This window comes from Schistocerca piceifrons, chromosome 2 (genome assembly GCF_021461385.2).
Source record: "Schistocerca piceifrons isolate TAMUIC-IGC-003096 chromosome 2, iqSchPice1.1, whole genome shotgun sequence".
Lineage (NCBI taxonomy): Eukaryota > Metazoa > Arthropoda > Insecta > Orthoptera > Acrididae > Schistocerca > Schistocerca piceifrons.
In genome coordinates, this window is record NC_060139.1 from 76,397,367 (window position 1) to 76,419,957 (window position 22,591).

General features: G+C 45.6%; 1 protein-coding gene across 2 annotated transcripts in view; it reads left to right on the top strand.

Moving 5' to 3' along the window:
• The window catches only part of LOC124776206 (leukocyte elastase inhibitor-like), a 208,841-nt gene that overhangs the window by 139,063 nt on the left and 47,187 nt on the right, over nucleotides 1-22,591 (top strand). The gene's annotated exons all lie outside the window — the stretch shown is intronic.

Consider the following 22,591-nt stretch of genomic DNA (forward strand, 5'->3'; position numbering starts at 1 on the left):
GGTGTACGTTACCTGTTATGCGAGATGTGCTGCCACAGTTCATGTCGGCTGAATCCTTGTTGTCAGATAAAGCATATGGTTTCAAGGTGATGGTGCACCAGCTCACTTCCAACTTAATGTTCGCGAGCACCTGAACAATACGTACCCCAATTGTTGTTTGGAAGAGGAGGTCTTGTCTCATGGCCAGCGCAATCGCCCTGTCTCAGACCGTTGGATTTTTTCCTCTAGGATTACGTCAAGATGCTGGAGTATGAAACATCCGTAGAAACGGATGAAGACCTTTGAACAGTTACGATGAGCTACGGTGTAGCTATGCTGTGTACGATGTGTATGTCCATAACACAATAAGTATGCGTTTACGGCCATTCGTTCCCTATCTCAATTTAACCGACTGCAGGCCCACTATCACCTGTTTCAATTTGGCCGGCCGGGGTGGCTGAGCGGTTCTAGGCGCTACAGTCTGGAACCACGCGACCGCTACGGTCGCAGGTTCGAGTCCTACCTCGGTCATGGGTGTGTGTGATGTCCTTGGGTTAGTTAGGTTTAAGTAGTTCTAAGTTCTAGCGGACTGATGACCTGAGAAGTTAAGTCCCATAGTGGTCAGAGCCATTTGAACCATTTTTTTTTTTTTTTTTTGTTTCAATTTGGCTCATAAGGTCGAGATACGTTTATATATTGTACCTTTGTTTTAATTTAGGACAACCAAATATCTCGAAAACGACGCTTAATACGAAAAAAGAAGTTGTAGATGAAAAGTTATTTAAGAAAGAAGACATCTGTCTGCCCTGCAACTGGCCATTTCCTAACCGTACCTCGTCCATGGGTGGGGACAGCTTTGCATTTTGAAATTGGAACTCACCATTTTAATTAAATACTTGCATTCTACACCAAAAAATACGTACGATTTACTCAAACCAGTGTTCCCCGTTCGTCGTAGATGGCGCGATGATCGACAAATATCAAGTGTGCCTGTTTTTGCAATGAAAAACCGACGCACTTGATTCTACCCTTCATTTACGATGTAAATGTAAACGTTTGTGTTATAACGTTTGCTATTGATGTTAAGACGTTATTTGAGTGTTTACAGCGTGATGCTGTTGTCTTCAGCGACGATTGACGACTAAACTGAGTGATGCTGCGCTCAGATGTAAATAAGCGAGCTGATGCAATGGCGTAGGGAAACTCTTCTGCGAGTGTCTACGCCACCGTCCCTCATTCGTCGGTACTTGTATCGACTATGTTTACTTGTGCTTCCGTTGCGAGGTTACCTCACTTACCTTGACACCTCGCTCTTCCGACAACACCAAATTCAGTATGGCTTCAGGAAAGTCAACGGCATCAGAGATTCTGTTCTGAAGTTGTGCTTGATAATGGAAGCAAGGTTTCAGAAAAAATGAGACACGTTTATGGAATTTGTGACCTCGAAAAATCATCGACTTCGTACAATGGTGAAAGATGTTCGAAATTCTAAGTAAAATGGGTGTAAAGTATTAGACAGTACAGGTGATATACACTCCTGGAAATTGAAATAAGAACACCGTGAATTAATTGTCCCAGGAAGGGGAAACTTTATTGACACATTCCTGGGGTCAGATACATCACATGATCACACTGACAGAACCACAGGCACATAGACACAGGCAACAGAGCATGCACAATGTCGGCACTAGTACAGTGTATATCCACCTTTCGCAGCAATGCAGGCTGCTATTCTCCCATGGAGACGATCGTAGAGATGCTGGATGTAGTCCTGTGGAACGGCTTACCATGCCATTTCCACCTGGCGCCTCAGTTGGACCAGCGTTCGTGCTGGACGTGCAGACCGCGTGAGACGACGCTTCATCCAGTCCCAAACATGCTCAATGGGGGACAGATCCGGAGATCTTGCTGGCCAGGGTAGTTGACTTACACCTTCTAGAGCACGTTGGGTGGCACGGGATACATGCGGACGTGCATTGTCCTGTTGGAACAGCAAGTTCCCTTGCCGGTCTAGGAATGGTAGAACGATGGGTTCGATGACGGTTTGGATGTACCGTGCACTATTCAGTGTCCCCTCGACGATCACCAGCGGTGTACGGCCAGTGTAGGAGATCGCTCCCCACGCCATGATGCCGGGTGTGGCCCTGTGTGCCTCGGTCGTATACAGTCCTGATTGTGGTGCTCACCTGCACGGCGCCAAACACGCATACGACCATCATTGGCACCAAGGCAGAAGCGACTCTCATCGCTGAAGACGACACGTCTCCATTCGTCCCTCCATTCACGCCTGTCGCGACACCACTGGAGGCGGGCTGCACGATGTTGGGGCGTGAGCGGAAGACGGCCTAACGGTGTGCAGGACCGTAGCCCAGCTTCATGGAGACGGTTGCGAATGGTCCTCGCCGATACCCCAGGAGCAACAGTGTCCCTAATTTGCTGGGAAGTGGTGGTGTGGTCCCCTACGGCACTGCGTAGGATCCTACGGTCTTGGCGTGCATCCGTGCGTCGCTGCGGTCCGGTCCCAGGTCGACGGGCACCTGCACCTTCCGCCGACCACTGGCGACAACATCGATGTACTGTGGAGACCTCACGCCCCACGTGTTGAGCAATTCGGCGGTACGTCCACCCGGCCTCCCGCATGCCCACTATACGCCCTCGCTCAAAGTCCGTCAACTGCACATACGGTTCACGTCCACGCTGTCGCGGCATGCTACCAGTGTTAAAGACTGCGATGGAGCTCCGTATGCCACGGCAAACTGGCTGACACTGACGGCGGCGGTGCACAAATGCTGCGCAGCTAGCGCCATTCGACGGCCAACACCGCGGTTCCTGGTGTGTCCGCTGTGCCGTGCGTGTGATCATTGCTTGTACAGCCCTCTCGCAGTGTCCGGAGCAAGTATGGTGGGTCTGACACACCGGTGTCAATGTGTTCTTTTTTCCATTTCCAGGAGTGTACAATATGTACAGGAGCCGAGATGGAACAATAAGAATGGAAGACCGAGAACAAAGAGCTTGTATTACAAATGGCTTAAGAGGAGGATGCGGGCTTTTGCCGTGTAGTTAAAGCCATATATCGAAGAAGGAATAAAGGAAATAAAAGAATGGTTCAAGAGTGGGATTAAAATTCCATGTGAAATATTATCGATATATTATTAGTTGATAACTTTTCTACTCTGCGTTGAAAATTTGCAGGAACCATCATGTAATGAGCATGCACTATGGTTTCAGATGGGATAAAACACGATGGACAAAGCGAGGAGGGCAAAAATAGCCGACTAGCACACATGAAGAGGGTAGTCTTGGCTTAAAGAAGGCTACCGTAATAATATCAAACATCGACCTTAATTAGTGGAAGAAATTTCGGAGAATGTACATTTGAAACACAGCACTACATGGAAGTGAATCATGCACTAGTCGAGAACTGGAAAATAAGATAATCGAAGCGTTTGAGAGATAGTGTTACAGAAAGATGTAAAAAATTAGATGAACTGGTAAAATGAGAAGTGAGGAAGTTGTCCGCAGATTTGGCGAGGAGCAGAGCATACGGAAAACATTAACAAGAGAAAGGACAGGATGATAGGACATGGGTAAAGATATCATGGAATTGCTTCCATGGTACTCGAGGGATAGGTAGTAGGTAGGAACTGTAGAGGAAGACAGAGATTTAAATACTGAATAAATAATTGATTATAGGCGAAAACGCAAGTCTGAGATGAATATTTTGATACAGGAGAGGAATTTGCTGGCGTCTGAATCAAACAGTTCAGCAGACATTAAAATAAAAATCTATGATTGTCACTATAGCCAAAATATTAGTAACGAGAGATTCAGCAATTATAATGTTATTTAAAACAACTCTCATTCATTCTTCAGTCTCAGTAACACATTTTTAATTATATCATATGTTTCGAAATATAAAAATTTAAATACTTCGGAGAAACAATCCAGCCAAATACTCTGCAATCATAAACAGAGTCACAAAAATGTAAACAGAGTCACAAAAATGTAAACAGAGTCACAAAAATGTGAATGGCATTCCACTCAACAAAGAACAGACTCAATAAAAAATCCTTATTTATTCAGGCAAAATTGCCAACGGCCTTGCCGCAGTGGTAACACCGGTTCCCGTCAGATCACCGAATTTAAGCGCTGTCGGACTGGGCTAGCACTTGTATGGATAACCATCCGGTCTGGCGAGCGCTGTTGGCAAGCGGGATGCACTCAAACTTTGTGAGGCAAAATGAGGAGCTACTTCACTGAGAAGCAGCGGCTCCAGTCTCGTAAAGTGACGTACATTCGGGAGAGCGTTGTGTTGACCACGTGCCCCTCCAAAGTCGCATCCAGTGACGCCTGTGGACTGAGGATGACACGGCGGCCGCTCCGTACCGATGGGTCTTCATGGCCTGTTCGGGCAGAGTTTAGTTTTTTTATTAATACAAAATTGAGGTGTGACAGTTTGGTGATTATAACTGGGTGCCTTTATGTCTCAGGATGTTTCGCCATAAACACAGCTAAACAGTTAAGTAATTTGGAGAAAATTAAGGAAGAATAATTCGAAAAATATAAGTCCAAGGAAAGAAAATAGGATTTGGAATTTGAGGAGCGACAAACAGGTGTATGAGAAAGCTGAGAATGTAGTAGATACAATGAGGAAACGGAGGATTACGTTTCGTGGCAACATAAAAGAATGGATAACAATATGCTGACAAAAAGTATTCAAATTCTTTGACAAAAGTTCAGTAACCCAAATTTCATGGTTTGCAAGAGTTTGAAATGATGTACAAGAGTTGTGGATAACAGAGAACGACATGAAATCGGAGAAATATACAAACAGGTCAGAATTTTCAGAATAAAACACAGAAGAAGAAAGGAGGGACATGGACAGAAGAGAGGAGAGAACAACAAGTCCAAGAATGAAGTATTGGGTAGCCAAAAGAAGTAAAATAATGTGATGTCATAAATCAGCAGGGTTGTGAAATGCTGAATTCGAATAATAGTAATAAACATCGACATCTAAATGGGAAAAGTATTTAGTATTGTCAAATTTGTTTCCTAAGCAATTAAATATAAAATATTAATACTGGACATTAAGTATCTTGGCGCCAAAGCTTGATGCAAGATTTCCTACTATCTGTCATCTCTCAAATATAGCTTAGTCTACTCACATCTACTTCCACATATTCGCTAACAATGTTACATGAACTTCTGTCGCTAGTGGAGCAGGTGACCTGCCTTTTCCAGTGGCATGCATGGCAACAACAGCGTATTTTACTCCGTAAAATATGATAAATCATAACGTGCAAAGTAGCACTTGTGCCACACAACCCCTGAACAAATTCTTTCTTAATATTTTCTATTTTTATTAGATACTGAAATTAAAAAAAAAAAGAGTTAAAACAAGGTCCAAACCTACTTGGACTGGGGGTTTATTCACACCATTACAATGATAATACACTGCTATTTTGGTTGAACAAATTCTGAAATTGCATTTAATCATAGAAATCCTAAGATGTTCATATGTACTGTCAGAAAGATATTGCAAACAACGAAAACATTGTTACTATCACTATCAATTATCTGGGTGTACTATATGTTTTCAACTACCATAGGTGAAAATTAATTTTACAAATATAGCAATACAATATAATATGATTTAATATTTCTGATTGTCATTCATTTGGTAACGACTCTCTGCTCATTTGTACCCAGTACTAACAATAGAGCCATGCTACTGGTTAATAGTGTAAATTTCTCATATGCATGTTCTTGTTGGTTGTGCAAAATCAGCCATTGATTCATGGTCTGGTTGTTGAATTCAGTTTTGGCATCTCCTCTTTGCTTTTCTTGAATACAGTCTTACATGAAGTAAATATCAAAAAGGAATATATTACGTGCATATAAAAATATTATCAACCTGAAATAAAGTCATCATATATTAATAATACTTAGAGCAGTAACGAAATCATCTAAATAAACATACATCAATACAAGTGACACACTAATTACGATCTATTCAGTGAGCAAATAATCGCTTTGTGTATTTTTAAGGAAGCATGGAAACTTATGACAGCTATTACACATCAAACAGCATTGCGACCCTTGTTTTCCTTTAGCTGGACGCTGATGTGTCCTTGATTACACTGCCATCACCACGCAGTTCACTGCCTTTTGACTCACAAGCCTTGTAACTCACATCAGTCCTCTGGTGGTTCTGGATACACTCAGCTATTTTTACAGCCGTCGCACTAACGCAGTGCACTCTGATCTTTTATGTACTTCATATTATCCACGAAATGTAAAACGTTAGTGGCTGGTGCCATAGATCATTATAGAAGCATTAAACAAACATTAATTAAATTAGAATTGACATAGCGTAATATAATTAATTACTGAACATAGTACTTACTTATATGATTAGATCTTAATTTTCATTGAAAGGAATGTCTTGTTTTGCAGTGTAATAAAAACACATCTAAATTTTTATACACAGTAGGGTGTAACGTCTACACTGTTACAGATATGTTTCGACATATTTGTTACAGCTGTTGCCAGTTCCACAGCATTAGAACCTGCTATACATAACGGGTGGTTATAACTACACATTCCCTATTTAACACGTTATAACAAGGAAACTAATTACCGTACGAGTACAAAACTTGGTGGCATTAATGTCCAGAGCATGGGGTGCATAGATTTCCATGCATCACAGCGGCAACGTCCAGTCCCAACTATGGCACTCTCCCAATGAATCTCAACCAGGTAAGGCGGGTACCAGGTTGAGATTCATTGGGAGAGTGCTTAGAAAATGTAGTCCATCAACAAAGGAGGTGGCTTACAAAACACTCGTTCGACCTATACTTGAGTATTGCTCATCAGTGTGGGATCCGTACCAGATCGGTCTGACGGAGGAGATAGAGAAGATCCAAAGAAGAGCGGCGCGTTTCGTCACAGGGTTATTTGGTAACCGTGATAGCGTTACGGAGATGTTTAATAAACTCAAGTGGCAGACTCTGCAAGAGAGGCGCTCTGCATCGCGGTGTAGCTTGCTCGCCAGGTTTCGAGAGGGTGCGTTTCTGGATGAGGTATCGAATATATTGCTTCCCCCTACTTATACCTCCCGAGGAGATCACGAATGTAAAATTAGAGAGATTCGAGCGCGCACGGAGGCTTTCAGACAGTCGTTCTTCCCGCGAACCATACGCGACTGGAACAGGAAAGGAAGGTAATGACAGTGGCACGTAAAGTGCCCTCCGCCACACACCGTTGGGTGGCTTGCGGAGTATAAATGTAGATGTAGATGTAGATGGCCACCAGGTGCCGTGATCAGTCATCTTGATTGATAGTCTCACATATCTGACTAGCACAGTGCACTTGTTGGTGTGTCAACATGAGCTTGGACAAAAGGAGCAGGACATTACTGGTGAAGCTCTGTTATCAAAACAACAGTAATGCTGCGGCTGCACTTCAAAAATATCGCTGGCTGAAAGGATCACGGAAGGGTCCTCTTTCTCTGCTGTGAAGAGCATGACGAAGAAGTTCGAATCCACCGGAGAACTCGGCGTCGCTCCGGGAAAATGCCGACGACCTGTTGCACCACAGGTGGTTGATAAAATGGCTGTTGCAATGGCAGACTAACGCTGCGCGCAGTTCCCGATTGTCAGGCAATGCGCTTGCTGTATCACGACAGTTGAACATCCCCTGGTCAACTGTACGGAAAGTGCTTCGAACCATTCTCAAATGGTATCCGTACAAGATACATATCGTGCTGCAGCTTGCACCACAGGATGCAAAACGACGTGTTGACTTCGCTCTCCACTTTCTCACAAGGATTGAGGTTGACGAGGGCTGGCCCTCGACCATCCTATGGACAGACGAGGCTCCTTTTTCTCTGACGTTTGAGGTGAACACACAGAACTACCGAATGTGGAGATCTTCACCTCCAGTACTGTACATGAAGTTCCTCTATGTAGTGAATGTGTCATAGTCTGGTGTGACTTCCACTGCTACGTTCATCATTGGCCCATTCTTTCTTGAACAGGTTGGAGCTCAAGGACCAAAGACGCGCATTGTAACTGGCCAGCACTACTGCGATATACTTTGCCAGCATGTCATACTCATCCTAAAGGAGAGAGACGCATTGAACTCAACAGTTTTCATGCAAGATGGGGCCCCACCGCAAATCCCTCGTGAAGTTTTACTGCCTCTCCGAAACACATTGGGAAGCGATCGAATTGGCAGCCGATCGTTACCAAATGCTTGGCCGGTATCGATCGTCTGATCTCCCTCCCTGTAATTTCTGGTTTTGGGGTTACCTGAAGGACAGGGTTTACCAGGGGATCGTTCACACATTTGCTGATCTGAAGGGGAGCATATCAAGAGAGGTAGCCAGCATACATACGAACATGCTTCGTCCCGCTGCGTAGACTACAATCCTGCTCTTTCAGACTCTTCTGGACACGGATGGTAAGATGCATCGTAGCAATACATTGAAAGTGTTTCAGTTGAACTGAGTCTGCATTATTTCTTTTCTCCATGTCCTTGACATTAATGATACCATGTTTGGTACACGTATGGTAATTAGTTTCTGTGTTATAATGTGTTAAATAGGGAAAGTTTAATTATAACCACCCGGTATAATCCAGTATAGATCCTCATAGATTTCATGGAATTTCTTAATTACAGGAACTTATTTTTTGATAAACTAGTCCTCACTTTCACCAAGACTAAATCTCCTGTCAGGAAAAATTCTGCCATTGCCCCATGAGTGTACATTTGTCACTTTCACCATTTTCTTTTTTTGGGTTTTCATCTTACGAAATCTTCCTTTTAAAAGAAAATGTAGCAACTTACTCATAAATATTTAAAGACTTCAACCAAGTATTACTTCATGTGATGATAATTCTATCACTGAGTGTAGTAACTCATTCATTATTTGTTCAAATGTCTTGAAGTTCTTTTGCCACACTGAGTGTTTTAGCACAGTCTAGCTGTCTCTCATCACTTAGCCTGCAGGACTGTATGATGGAAAGTATTTTAGATATATAAACTGGTACTGCTTATGTTTCCCTTAATAAGTTGTGGCCTACTTTTCCGATAAACAGCGAACCATTATTAATAAGATCTTTTTGCAACTAACCAATAATTTTCACGTAATCTTTCTTCGTATTATGTGTTATGACATTACTAGTATTTTTCGACAAGGGATATAGTTTTACCTGACATCAAAGTGGTAGCAAATGTGTAACAGTCGTGCCAATCGAAGCGTGGATTGCCGAGTTAAATCCTCATTTGGTTGCAGGTAGTGGCCCATGCAAGTATACTGCAACTAGACTAATAGAAAAAGAAATCTCAACACCATAAAATAATTTAGAATAATGAAATTTCAGAAATACATTTGTGTAGGTAACATATTCAAATGATTAACGTTGGAAGATCACAGGTTAGTGTAATTGCGAAATGTGAAATGTTGTTACATTAATAACCAGTGTAATCATCGTTATGTTGAATGTCAGCATGCAAATGTGAATTCATTGTGTTGTACAGGTGTTCAATGTCAGTTCGTGGGGTGGAGTCTATGCCCGTTGCACTTGGTCGATCAAAACAGGGGTGATTAATGCTGTTTCTGAACGATGCTGGAGTTGCCTAATGATACCCCACATGTGCTCAATTGGGGGCAGATCTGGTGATTGAGCATGCCAAGACAACATGTCAACATGTAGAGCCTGTTGGGTTCCAAATGCGGTATGTTGGAAACCACCTCCTAGAATGCTGTTCATGAGTGACAGCGCAGCAGGTCAAATCACCAGACCGACGAACAAATTCGCAGTCAGGGTGCGTGGGTTAACCACGAGAGCGTTCCTGCTCTCATACGAAATCGCACTCCATAGCGCCACTCCAGGTATAGGACCAGTGTGTCTACCACATAAGCAGGTTGATTGCAGGCCCTCAACTGGCTTCTTCCTAACACATGACCGTCACTGGCACCGAGCTAGAAACAGCGTTCATCAAACACTACAACATACTTCCACTCTGCCCTCCAACGAGCTCTCACAAATGGCGGTGGTTTGGGTTATTGGAATGCACGCTACAGGGCGTCTGGTCCGGAGCTCTCCTTGAAGTAAACGATCTGTAACAGATCGTTGTGCCACTGTGGTGTTAACTGCTGCTCAGATTACTGCTGCAGATTCAATGCAACGCGCCAGAGCCACACGCAAAACACGATAGTCTTCCCTCTCGGTAGTGCCACGTGGCCATCTGGAACCTGGTCTTTTTGCGACTTTACATTGACCTGACAGCTTCTGCCAGCAGTCATGTACAGTGGCTACATTCCTGCCACGTCTGCCTGCAGTATCGCAGCAGGTACATGCGGCTTCTCGTAGCCCTTATTCAAACTCAGTGAGGTATTGATTGTGGCATCTTTGCCTCCTTAAAGGCATTCTTGACTGACACCAGGTCACCACGACCTTTACAGCGTTAAGCAAACCTGATTTACATCCTCATTGTGACGTTACTAGCGCCACGCTTAAGCCACTGTGGCGAAATCTGAACAGACAGCATCGACAGATGTAGAAACACGCCTAACAACTTTCGTTTATGTTGCATAAGTCCTTCTTGGTGCTGCGCTTTTCTGTCAGCAGTGTATTCCTCAGACTATCTTGGGGTAATGCTGTACGTGAGCCCATTCATCTGTTGATTCGATGCTTTTCTCTTTTAAAATACTCCACTTTCTCCAATACTTGCCTCACTTTCTTTTCCATATTATTAAATCATCAGCTAGTGCACTGTGTACATTCCAGTTATTAGCTGGAGTTAATACATCACGCATGTAACATGTAGTTTTTGACAACGCTTACTCTCCTAATACCCATCTCAACATATACACTCCTGGAAATTGAAATAAGAACACCGTGAATTCATTGTCCCAGGAAGGGGAAACTTTATTGACACATTCCTGGGGTCAGATACATCACATGATCACACTGACAGAACCACAGGCACATAGACACAGGCAACAGAGCATGCACAATGTCGGCACTAGTACAGTGTATATCCACCTTTCGCAGCAATGCAGGCTGCTATTCTCCCATGGAGACGATCGTAGAGATGCTGGATGTAGTCCTGTGGAACGGCTTGCCATGCCATTTCCACCTGGCGCCTCAGTTGGACCAGCGTTCGTGCTGGACGTGCAGACCGCGTGAGACGACGCTTCATCCAGTCCCAAACATGCTCAATGGGGGACAGATCCGGAGATCTTGCTGGCCAGGGTAGTTGACTTACACCTTCTAGAGCACGTTGGGTGGCACGGGATACATGCGGACGTGCATTGTCCTGTTGGAACAGCAAGTTCCCTTGCCGGTCTAGGAATGGTAGAAAGATGGGTTCGATGACGGTTTGGATGTACGGTGCACTATTCAGTGTCCCCTCGACGATCACCAGTGGTGTACGGCCAGTGTAGGAGATCGCTCCCCACACCATGATGCCGGGTGTTGGCCGTGTGTGCCTCGGTCGTATGCAGTCCTGATTGTGGCGCTCACCTGCACGGCGCCAAACACGCATACGACCATCATTGGCACCAAGGCAGAAGCGACTCTCATCGCTGAAGACGACACGTCTCCATTCGTCCCTCCATTCACGCCTGTCGCGACACCACTGGAGGCGGGCTGCACGATGTTGGGGCGTGAGCGGAAGACGGCCTAACGGTGTGTGGGACCGTAGCCCAGCTTCATGGAGACGGTTGCGAATGGTCCTCGCCGATACCCCAGCAGCAACAGTGTCCCTAATTTGCTGGGAAGTGGCGGTGCGGTCCCCTACGGCACTGCGTAGGATCCTACGGTCTTGGCGTGCATCCGTGCGTCGCTGCGGTCCGGTCCCAGGTCGACGGGCACCTGCACCTTCCGCCGACCACTGGCGACAACATCGATGTACTGTGGAGACCTCACGCCCCACGTGTTGAGCAATTCGGCGGTACGTCCACCCGGCCTCCCGCATGCCCACTATACGCCCTCGCTCAAAGTCCGTCAACTGCACATACGGTTCACGTCCACGCTGTCGCGGCATGCTACCAGTGTTAAAGACTGCGATGGAGCTCCGTATGCCACGGCAAACTGGCTGACACTGACGGCGGCGGTGCACAAATGCTGCGCAGCTAGCGCCATTCGACGGCCAACACCGCGGTTCCTGGTGTGTCCGCTGTGCCGTGCGTGTGATCATTGCTTGTACAGCCCTCTCGCAGTGTCCGGAGCAAGTATGGTGGGTCTGACACACCGGTGTCAATGTGTTCTTTTTTCCATTTCCAGGAGTGTACATAAATGCTGAAAGAGACATTTAAATCAAATGGTGCCACTCTGAAGTGATAAAACTAGCTCATGTAAATGAATGTGGTGTGCCTTCTGCTTTCTTACTAGCGGCAGTTGCCAAAAATCTAGCTGTTAAATCAGTACAAGCCATAACCTGTACACCTTAGATTATGTAATAAGTTTGTCTAATTTTTCTGGTCTATCCATTACTGGAATTATTATTTTATTTATTGGCTTTTGCATCTTAAGTTATTCACATGGATCCATCCAGTTCAATTGCGACAACAAGTGGTCTACAATACTAGCTTCTCTCCTTTATACCCCATTACAACAGACATTTAATTTCTTTATGCACAGTCTCCTCCTTTGGTGTGCCATAAGGAGACAGTTCCGAAGGGCTATGGTCTTTTACTTCACATCAGTAAGCAAAGTACTTCCTACTACGAAGTTGTTGTGACTTGGCAAGACAGCCAAGCCACTATGAGAGGAAGCCGAAAGGCATGCGTTTAAGCTAGTTCTGCAAGGTTCGCAGGAGAGCTTCTGTAAAGTTTTGGAAGGTAGGAGACGAGATACTGGCAGAAGTAAAGCTGTGAGTAATGGGCGTGAGTCGTGCTTCGGTAGCTCAGATGGTAGAGCACTTTCCCGCAAAAGGCTAAGGTCCCGAGTTCGAGTCTCTGTCAGACACACAGTTTTTAATCTGCCAGGAAGTTTCATATCAGCGCACACTCCGCTGCAGAGTGAAAATCTCATTCTGGAAACATTCCCCAGGCTTTGGCTAAGCCATGTCTCCGCAATATCCTTTCTTTCAGGAGTGCTAGTTCTGCAAGGTTCGCAGGAGAGCTTCTGTAAAGTTTTGGAAATTAGGAGACGAGATACTGGCAGAAGTAAAGCTGTGAGTACTGGGCGAGAGTCGTGCTTCGGTAGCTCAGGTGGTAGAGCACTTGTCCACGAAAGGCAAAGGCCCCGAGTTCGAGTCACGGCCGGGCACACAGTTTCAATCTACCAGGAAGTTTCATATCAGCGCACACCCCGCTGCAGAGTGAAAATCTTATTCTGGAAACATCCCCCAGGCTGTGGCTAAGCCATGTCTCCGCAATATCCTTTCTCTCAGGAGTGCTAGTTCTCCAAGGTTCGCAGGAGAGCTTCTGTAAAGTCTGGAAGGTAGGAGACGAGATACTGGAAGAAGTAAAGCTGTGAGTACTGGGCGTGAGTCGTGCTTTGGTAGCTCAGAGGGTAGAGCACTTGCCCGCGAAAGGCAAAGGTCCCGAGTTCGAGTCTCGTTCGGGAACACAGTTTTAATCTGCCAGGAAGTATCATATCAGCGCACACTCCGCTGCAGAGTGAAAATCTCATTCTGGAAACATCCCCCAGGCTGTGGCTAAGCCATGTCTCCGCAATATCCTTTCTTTCAGGAGTGCTAGTTCTGCAAGGTTCGCAGGAGAGCTTCTGTAAGGTTTGGAAGGTAGGAGACGAGATACTGGCAGAAGTAAATTGTGAGTACTGGGCGTGAGTCGTGCTTTGGTAGCTCAGATGGTGGAGCACTTGCCCGCGAAAGGCAAAGGTCCCGAGTTCGAGTCTCGGTCGGGCACACAGTTTTAATCTGCCAGGAAGTTTCATATCAGCGAACACTCCGCTGCAGAGTGAAATTCTCATTCTGGAAACATCCCCCAGTCTGTGGCTAACCCAAGTCTCCGCAATATCCTTTCTTTGAGGAGTGCTAGTTCCGCAAGTTTCTCAGGAGAGCTTCTGTAAAGTTTGGAATGTAGGAGACGAGATACTGACAGAAGGAAAGCTGTGAGTACTGGGCGTGAGTCGTGCTTCGGTAGCTCAGATGGTACAGTCGTGCTCAGGCACTCGGCCAGTGCACATCGCGCGGTGACGGGCGGTAGCGCGGGCCAGTGTTTACGTCGCGAGCAGTGCTGCGGTGGAGAGCTGCGCAGCGTGTGCGGGCGCTGTTAACGTTTGTTTCTGTACCACTGTTGTAAGTAAGATGTCGACAATTAACAGAGCGAACAGCGTTCAGTGTGTTTTCGATCGTGCTGCCTTGCGACCGACGGCTTTCGAAATCCATGAGTGGATTTTTGAGGATCTGAAATTGCCGGAAGATATAGTCGACACGTTCCAGTTGGACTTTGTGCAGTACTCGTTATTTATCAAATTTATTTCGAGTGACACTTATGAGAAATTCGTTGAGGAGCATGCTGGTGTGAGACCATTTCGTCATAATGATGGCAGTATTAGCAATGTCCAAATCGTGCCTTCGGGATACGGAGTGAGAACCGTCAGGGTATTTAATGTGCCACCTGAGTGCCCTAATGACCTGATAGCGCGTTCTCTCTCACTGTACGGCGTTGTTTTGTCGGTTACCAATGAAAAATGGTCGAGTGCATATCACTACCAAGTTAACAGCGGGGTGCGAAGTGTACGTGTGGACTTAAAAAAGCATATACCTTCGTATGTTGCCATTGGCGGCTGTCGTGCACAGGTAAGTTACATTGGACAACCCCTTACCTGTTCGATCTGCCATTCAACAGAACATCTGCGGATGAACTGTACACGTCGACGTCCATTTCAACTTCCACGGGAACGTCCTGCAGACGGTAGTGAAAAGCTTGTTCCGCTATTGAGTGAGGTAGTCGCGGGGACGGTACCACCACCTCGGCAGCCGGAACGTGTTAGCGAGGCGGAGATGCCAGTTCAGGTGGAATGCAGTGCCAAAGACATTTGCGGTAGGACGGACGTCGATCCGGCACCGTCATCCTCACCGGGGCAGTTACCGCTGGATAACAACGATGCGCCAGCCACCTCTGAAACTAAGCCGTGTGAGATACCGGAGCGGGTGCAGATCAGTTTGCCTGAACCGCCCCTATCGGTAGAGACTGCAGCAGAAACGAAGAAAGACCGCCGAAGGAGAAGCAAAGGGAATAGTAGCAAAGAGGAAAAGTCGGATGATTTGAGACCCGTACACATGTCAGAAAGTGGCAGCGAGACTGAACCTCAATCTTCTTGCTCCGTGCGCTGCGAGGACACCGCGAGGCAAGAACGCATTCGTGAACAGACCAAACACCTGAAGGCACTACTGAGCGCTGAGAGGGAACAGAGCACCGTAACGGCTAAGAGGAAGAGCGAGCAGAGCAGCGAGCAGCTGCAGCAGCGCTCCCGCAGGAACTCGATGACGTCAGTCGCAGCCCCGCGTGGTGGTCAGGCGGATGCGACCACGTTGACAGACTCAGCCGGCGGTGGCGGGCAGGGCGGCGCGCGCACCGCGAAGCACCCCGACAGCAATGAGCCGTGGTGGCAGCAGGACGAGGAGATGCAGCAGTAGCTGCTCTCGCGCATGATCATCGCGCTGCGACATTTCCACTCTCTGAGTACTCCAGACGTTCCCAACGAGTTTGATTCAAAGACGTCGAGAAGAACGACCCAACACAGAGCTCATTGTCCTCTGAACCATCATGTGCGATAGCCAAACCTACAACGTTACCACACTTAACGTCAATAGAATTCAAAGTGCGGTGAAACTCCGTTCGCTAAACTGATTTCATGTATGGTACCAGCGTTGACATTGCCCTCCTACAGGAGGTATTCACAGTCTTAGAAGTGCCCAGTTACGTTCTCATTGATAACATCAACCTCCAGGATGCTGTAGGCACTGCCATACTTCTGCGCGACGGTATACCATTTACGGATGTGCAGCGGCTGCCTAGTGGTCGTGGCATTTCTCTTCGAGTGAATGGTGAGCAGATTGTTAACGTGTACGCTCCCTCAGGTAGCACTCATAAGAGAGATCGCTCAACATTTTATAAAAACGAGGTTCCCATTCTTCTTAGCGCTTATCGTGCACATCTCATCCTCGGTGGTGACTTCAATTGTGTGCTTAACGACAGAGACCAAACTCCTAACACGAACAGATGTATCGAACTTGAACATTTAATTCATGGCATGCGTCTTCACGATACATGGCAACAACTGCACGGTGAACGGGTAGCGTACACCTTCGTAACCAGTCATTCTGCCAGTCGGCTGGATAGGATCTATGTGTCCGAGGCCCTCCAGCGACACGCTGTGAACTGTGACATAGCTCCTGTCAACATCTCCGACCAATGTGCGTATCAGTGTTACCTTAACCTACGCCGCCAGCACATATAACGGGAAAGGCTACTGGAAATTGAACGTCGGCCTTCTGCAGGATGCCCAACTTGAAGAGGAGGTAAACATAACATGGCAACAGCTCCAGCGGCAACGACGTCGTTACGATAGCGCTCTCCAGTAGTGTATTCAGTGTGCTGAGCCTAAATTACGCCTCACCCTCATGAGTTACGCCCGACAAAAAAGCTTTTGGCAGGAACAGACTATTGAGTTTTATTATCGCTGTTTGAGAGAACTGTACAGTCGCGCTAACAATCCTTCTGGCGATATCGACATAAAGATCAAACGATATAAAGCGAAAATCACGGCGATACAACGCCAACGAATGCAAGGCATCATCGTGCGAGCCCACCCCAAGGACGTTGCCGCCGAAGAACGGGCCTCTCTGTACCACATCCTGAGAACGACGAAACGGTGTAAAGCCATGTTGATTGAAGCCGTCGTTGATGACGCTGAGAATGCCATCACGAAGCAACGTGACATCATCTCGCACGTCTACGACTATTATAGTCAACTTTACAAGAAGCAAGCCGTTGATGAACACTCCTGCGACGATTTTCTTAGGACCTTGAGCTGTCGCTTGTCGCAACAGGATACTGCAAATCTGGAATCTCTTTTCACAGAGGACGAAATCCGACTGGCGGTCCACAGTGCAAAGAAAGGGAAGTCACCAGGACCCGACGGTCTCAGCGCTGAGTTTTACCAGCGTTACTGGAACCTCCTCGGTCCGACACTCCTCGAGATAGCGAATGAACTCTGGCACCTGGAAGCTATACCCAAGGCATTTACGGAAGGTATCATCCTGCCCATACCGAAAAAAGGGAACAGCAGGAAGGTCGAAAATATGCGACCCATCACACTCCTGAATGCCGATTTCAAAATCATCACCAGATCGATTAAGCTAAGGATGCAAACTGTTATGTACAAGGTTTTGGGCAGTTACCAGTACAGTGCAGTGCAAGGCCGAAGTGCAATCTCAGCAGCCTGCGATTTGAGGGACATCATCTGTTCGTATGCTGAAACCAAAGGACAGGGCGCTCTGATCTTTCTAGATTTTGAGAAGGCTTATGACCGTGTACGTCATGACTTCCTCTTTAAAAGCATGAAGAAACTAGGTTTTGGACTTCATCTCATAGAATTAATTCCCAAACTTACTACAAACGCCTCTTCACGGATTCTCATTAATGGCCATTTTACAAAAGAAGTTTCCATTGAACAGTCCGTCCGCCAAGGATGTCCTCTGTCAATGATTTTGTACGCCATTGCAGTGGAGCCGCTACTGAACAACTTGGCGCATAGCGGGATCGGACTTAGCGTCGAGTCTGTCACTATCCCATGCATTGCGTATGCTGACGATGTATGCGTCACTGTGTCATCATCGCAACAACTTCTGTCAGCGGAAACTCTTTTACAAACATTCACGTTTCCTTCAGGAGCAATACTCAATAGAACTAAAACCACAGCTTTGCAGATCGGTGGCGGTATCGGAGACATATCCCATGTTACCTGGTGCAAGGTCAAGAATTCTCACACAACCCTCGGTGTTACTTTTGAGGCCAAACCAGACAAATTCCTGACGAAGAACTGGTCACACATGCTTAATAAATTACGTGCTGCTTTGATACTTCACTCCGACCGTGACTTGAACATACTACAGAAAGTTAAGACCATCGAGATCGCCATTACGAGCAAGATGACTTATTTGGCGCAAATTCTTCCATTCTCCGACCATCTAGCCAAGAGTATACAACAAGCGTTATGTTGGTTTCTTTTTAGGGGGCACATTTTCAAAGTTCAATTCGATACCTTAACCTTACCTTCGTTCAAAGGTGGCCTTAACCTCATTAAAGTACACAAAAAATGTGTCACCCTGCTCCTAAATCGCATCAGGAAGGAGTTCTGTACCCGGAGGACCAGTATCATCACAAACCTCATTCAGCGGCGGAAGCCTCATAGCCTTGACCCACCCGTTAATATCGCCGGCATTCCACTTTCTTACCGACATGTGCGACTGTACTACATGGAAATGAGCTACATTCGACACAACATCGTCGATAACGGAAGCCTGACGAACAGGAAGCTTTATGGCCTTCTCACGACAACAAACCACAGGAATCGTCTCGAAGAAAAACATCCACATACACATTGGAGTATAGTATGGCGGAATGTGCACAGCGACGTGTTACCGTCACGCGTCATAGCCGACTGGTATCTAACAGTCAACGATAAAGTAGCAACGAATGAAAAGCTACATAAAATTGGCCTTCATCCAACGCCCAACTGTGACACATGCGGAAGGGTCGATACGCTTCTTCATAGGTTCACGTGCGGACATGCAGAAGAAATTACTACATTTCTTCGTCAACGATTGTCGGTGATAGACCGTACGACGCCCTGTGGTGTAGATCTTTTAGAGATCATTCAGCCACAAAAACTGAGATATCCACGAGCAAAAAAACAACGCTGCAACGTGGATCATGGGCCACACAGCATCGTTTATTATGCAGAATAGGCATGCTACTTTCCTCGACTATTATTCTTACATAGAAATTGAACACTTTAAAATGAGACAACACTGTGACTACAGGAGGATATTTGGAAATATGCTGAACATCATAATTAACGGTTAAATGCTTCAAATACAATCTTTCGGATCGCAGAGGTTGCCAGTGACCTGTATGTATGAATCCCATTTGCTTCCTGGGACTTTAGTACTTGTCGGAATTTTACGATACTATTCAGATGCTCACCAATGCAGAAGGCATTTTTTCTTTCCCATTTTCGCTTTCACATTTCCCTTCTCTCGCAGAGCGAGCGGAGCAACCTTCCTTCAATTATGAAGTGATAGTCTTTTGTGCACCATAAAAAAAAAAAAAAAAAAAAAAAAACTCAAGAAGATATTTCATTTCTTATATTGCGTTACGGCAGCCTCGCCATAATATACACTTTGTTCATTCTATTCTTATAACAAATTGGCGCATATGGTAAAAAAAAAAAAAAAAGAAGAAAAAGAAAAAAAAAGAAAAAAAAAACCTCACGAAGACTTTTCATTTCTTATATTGCGCTACGGCAGCCTAGCAATGATATACACTTTGTTCATTCTATTCTTATTACAAACTGGCGCATATGTTAAAAAAAAAGGCGCCAGATTTAAGCTCTGGTTCCCGTAAGGGAGCGCGGGTTCGAACCCCACATCATAAAAAAAAAGATGGTAGAGCAATTGCCCGCGAAAGGCAAAGGTCCCGAGTTCGAGTCTCGGTCGGGCACACAGTTTTAATCTGCCAGGAAGTTTCATATCAGCGCCCACTCCGCTGCAGAGTGAAAATCTCATTCTGGAATCATTCCCCAGGCTGTGGCTAAGCCATGTCTCCGCAATATCCTTTTTCTCAGGAGTGCTAGTTCTATAAGTTTCGCAGGAGAGCTTCTGTGAAGTCTGGAAAGTAGGAGACGAGATACTGGCAGAAGTAAAGCTGTGAGTACTGGGCGTGAGTCGTGCTTTGGTAGCTCAGATGGTAGAGCACTTGCCCGCGAAAGGCAAAGTTCCCGAGTTCGAGTCTCTGCCGGGCACAGAGTTTTAATCTGTCACTAAGTTTCATATCAGCGCACACTCCGCTGCAGAGTGAAAATCTCATTATGGAAACATCCCCTAGGCTGTGGCTAAGCCATGTCTCCGCAGTATCCTTACTTTCAGGAGTGCTAGTTCTGCAAGGTTCGCAGGAGAGCTTCTGTAAAGTCTGGAAGATAGGAGACGAGATACTGGCAGAAGTAAAGCTGTGAGTACTGGGCGTGAGTCGTGCTTCGGTAGCTAAGATGGTAGAGCACTTGCCCGCGAAAGGCAAAGGTCCTGATTTCGAGTCTCGGTCGGGCACACAGTTTTAATCTGCCAGGAAGTTTCATATCAGCGCACACCCCGCTGCAGAGTGAAAATCTCATTCTGGAAACATCCCCCAGGCTGTGGCTCAGCCATGTCTCCGCAATATCCTTTCTTTCAGGAGTGCTAGTTCTGCAAGGTTCGCAGGAGAGCTTCTGTAAAGTTTGGAAGGTAGGAGACGAGATACTGGCAGAAGTAAAGCTGTGAGTACTGAGCGTGAGTCGTGCTTCGGTAGCTAAGATGGTAGAGCATTTGCCCGCGAAAGGCAAAGGTCCTGATTTCGAGTCTCGGTCGGGCACACAGTTTTAATCTGCCAGGAAGTTTCATATCAGCGCACACCCCGCTGCAGAGTGAAAATCTCATTCTGGAAACATCCCCCAGGCTGTGGTTAAGCTATGTCTCCGCAATATCCTTTCTTTCAGGAGTGCTAGTTCTGCAAGGGTCACAGGAGAGCTTCTGTAAAGTTTGGAAGGTAGGAGACGAGATACTGGCAGAAGTAAAGCTGTGAGTAGTGGGCGTGAGTCGTGCTTCGGTAGCTCAGATGGCAGTGCAGTTGCCCGCGAAAGGCAAAGGTCCCGAGTTCGAGTCTCGGTCGGGCACACAGTTTTGATCTGCCAGGAAGTTTCATATCAGTGCACACTCCGCTGCAGAGTGAAAATCTCATTCTGGAAACATCCCCCAGGCTGTGGCTAAGCCATGTCTCCGCAATATCCTTTCTTTCAGGAGTGCTAGATCTGCAAGGTTCGCAGGAGAGCTTCTGTAAAGTCTGGAAGGTAGGAGACGAGATACTGGCAGAAGTAAAGCTGTGAGTACTGGGCGTGAGTCGTGCTTTGGTAGCTCAGAGGGTAGAGCACTTGCACGCGAAAGGCAAAAGTCCCGAGTTAGAGTCTCGGTCGGGCACACTGTTTTAATCTGCCAGGAAGTTTCATATCAGCGCACACTCTGCTGCAGAGTGAAAATCTCATTCTGGAAATATTTGACAGTGGTTGACAATTTCAAAATCAACCTTCTATGCAAATATTCACTGTTCAACATAAATCTTTGCCACATGTAATACCCTTTATACAAAAGAGTTCTCTTTGCTAGCCAAATTATGTTTTCCCACTTCAGACACATAGTTTTAAGACGAACTAATCACTGGTCAAAATATTTTTTAAATTACAAAATAATCACTGCCTAAACACAGATTTCTCCCAAGGGGTGCCAAGCGTAGCCATTCCTCTCCTAAAAAAATTTTACATTGAGAAAGAGGAGAAGTTCCTGCTATGACGCATTACTGCACTGCATATACTAACTGTGCAAGATGTAGTTTGGGGACAGGTGCATGGGGAGAGCTATCTAGAATGCACTACTAAAGTGAGTTATAGCAAACTGCACTCGATTTTCACCTAGGCCACAAAGAAGAGGCCCGTTTATCGCATATCTTTTAAAGTTGTTTCAATGTCTGCATTAAAGTTCGTCTTTGTAGTCCATAGTTTCTAACATGCTATTTAAACCAGTGAAGTTTGGAGTGGATGCTATAGTGCTACAATAATGTCTGGTACATTGGATGCCAATTCATTTATTAGCCCAAATAAAAATGACGAAAAAACTTATTTATCACAGTCAGTACTATATGACAGCCAGTCTAATTTCAGTAATCACAATAACGATCACAGAAGATGATTGAAACACTTTAATCGCCACAGTATCCACAGAATAATGCAGAGGATCTGTTTCCATATTTCGTCACTTCAGACTACTGTTTCATTCGTCAAAATTGAACTATAAATCGCTTTCTTAATTAAAATGATGCACTTGTGATTAATATGTGTTAACATCATGAAGGGCATAGCTAGTCTCAATGGCACAGTGTCCTACTAATTCCTGACTACTTGCGCATTGTGCACTTTCGTAATAGGTCAGCAATATCCGCCATAGTTCGTAACATTAAATTAATTCTTTAGTTAACTGATGTGGCTTAATTATTAACTATTGGAACAGTAATTATATAAACATCAAGAAGACGGAGCAAATAAAGCGAAACTTGAGAAAAGCGAGAGAATCTTGAAAAAATAAAGGAAGTTTCAGAATTTAAATCATGGAGAAAAAAAAAACAGCCAAATGCTTTGAACGAAGCAGGTAACGTAAATAGAGCCACAATAATATGAATGGCATTACACTTAACAAAGACAAATAGTAAAAAGTCCTTTTCTATTATAAAAAAACTGAGACATTACGACGTTGCGATTAAAATCGGGTGTCTTTATATGTCAGATCGTCTCGCCATTGACACAGCTAAACAGTTAAATAATTT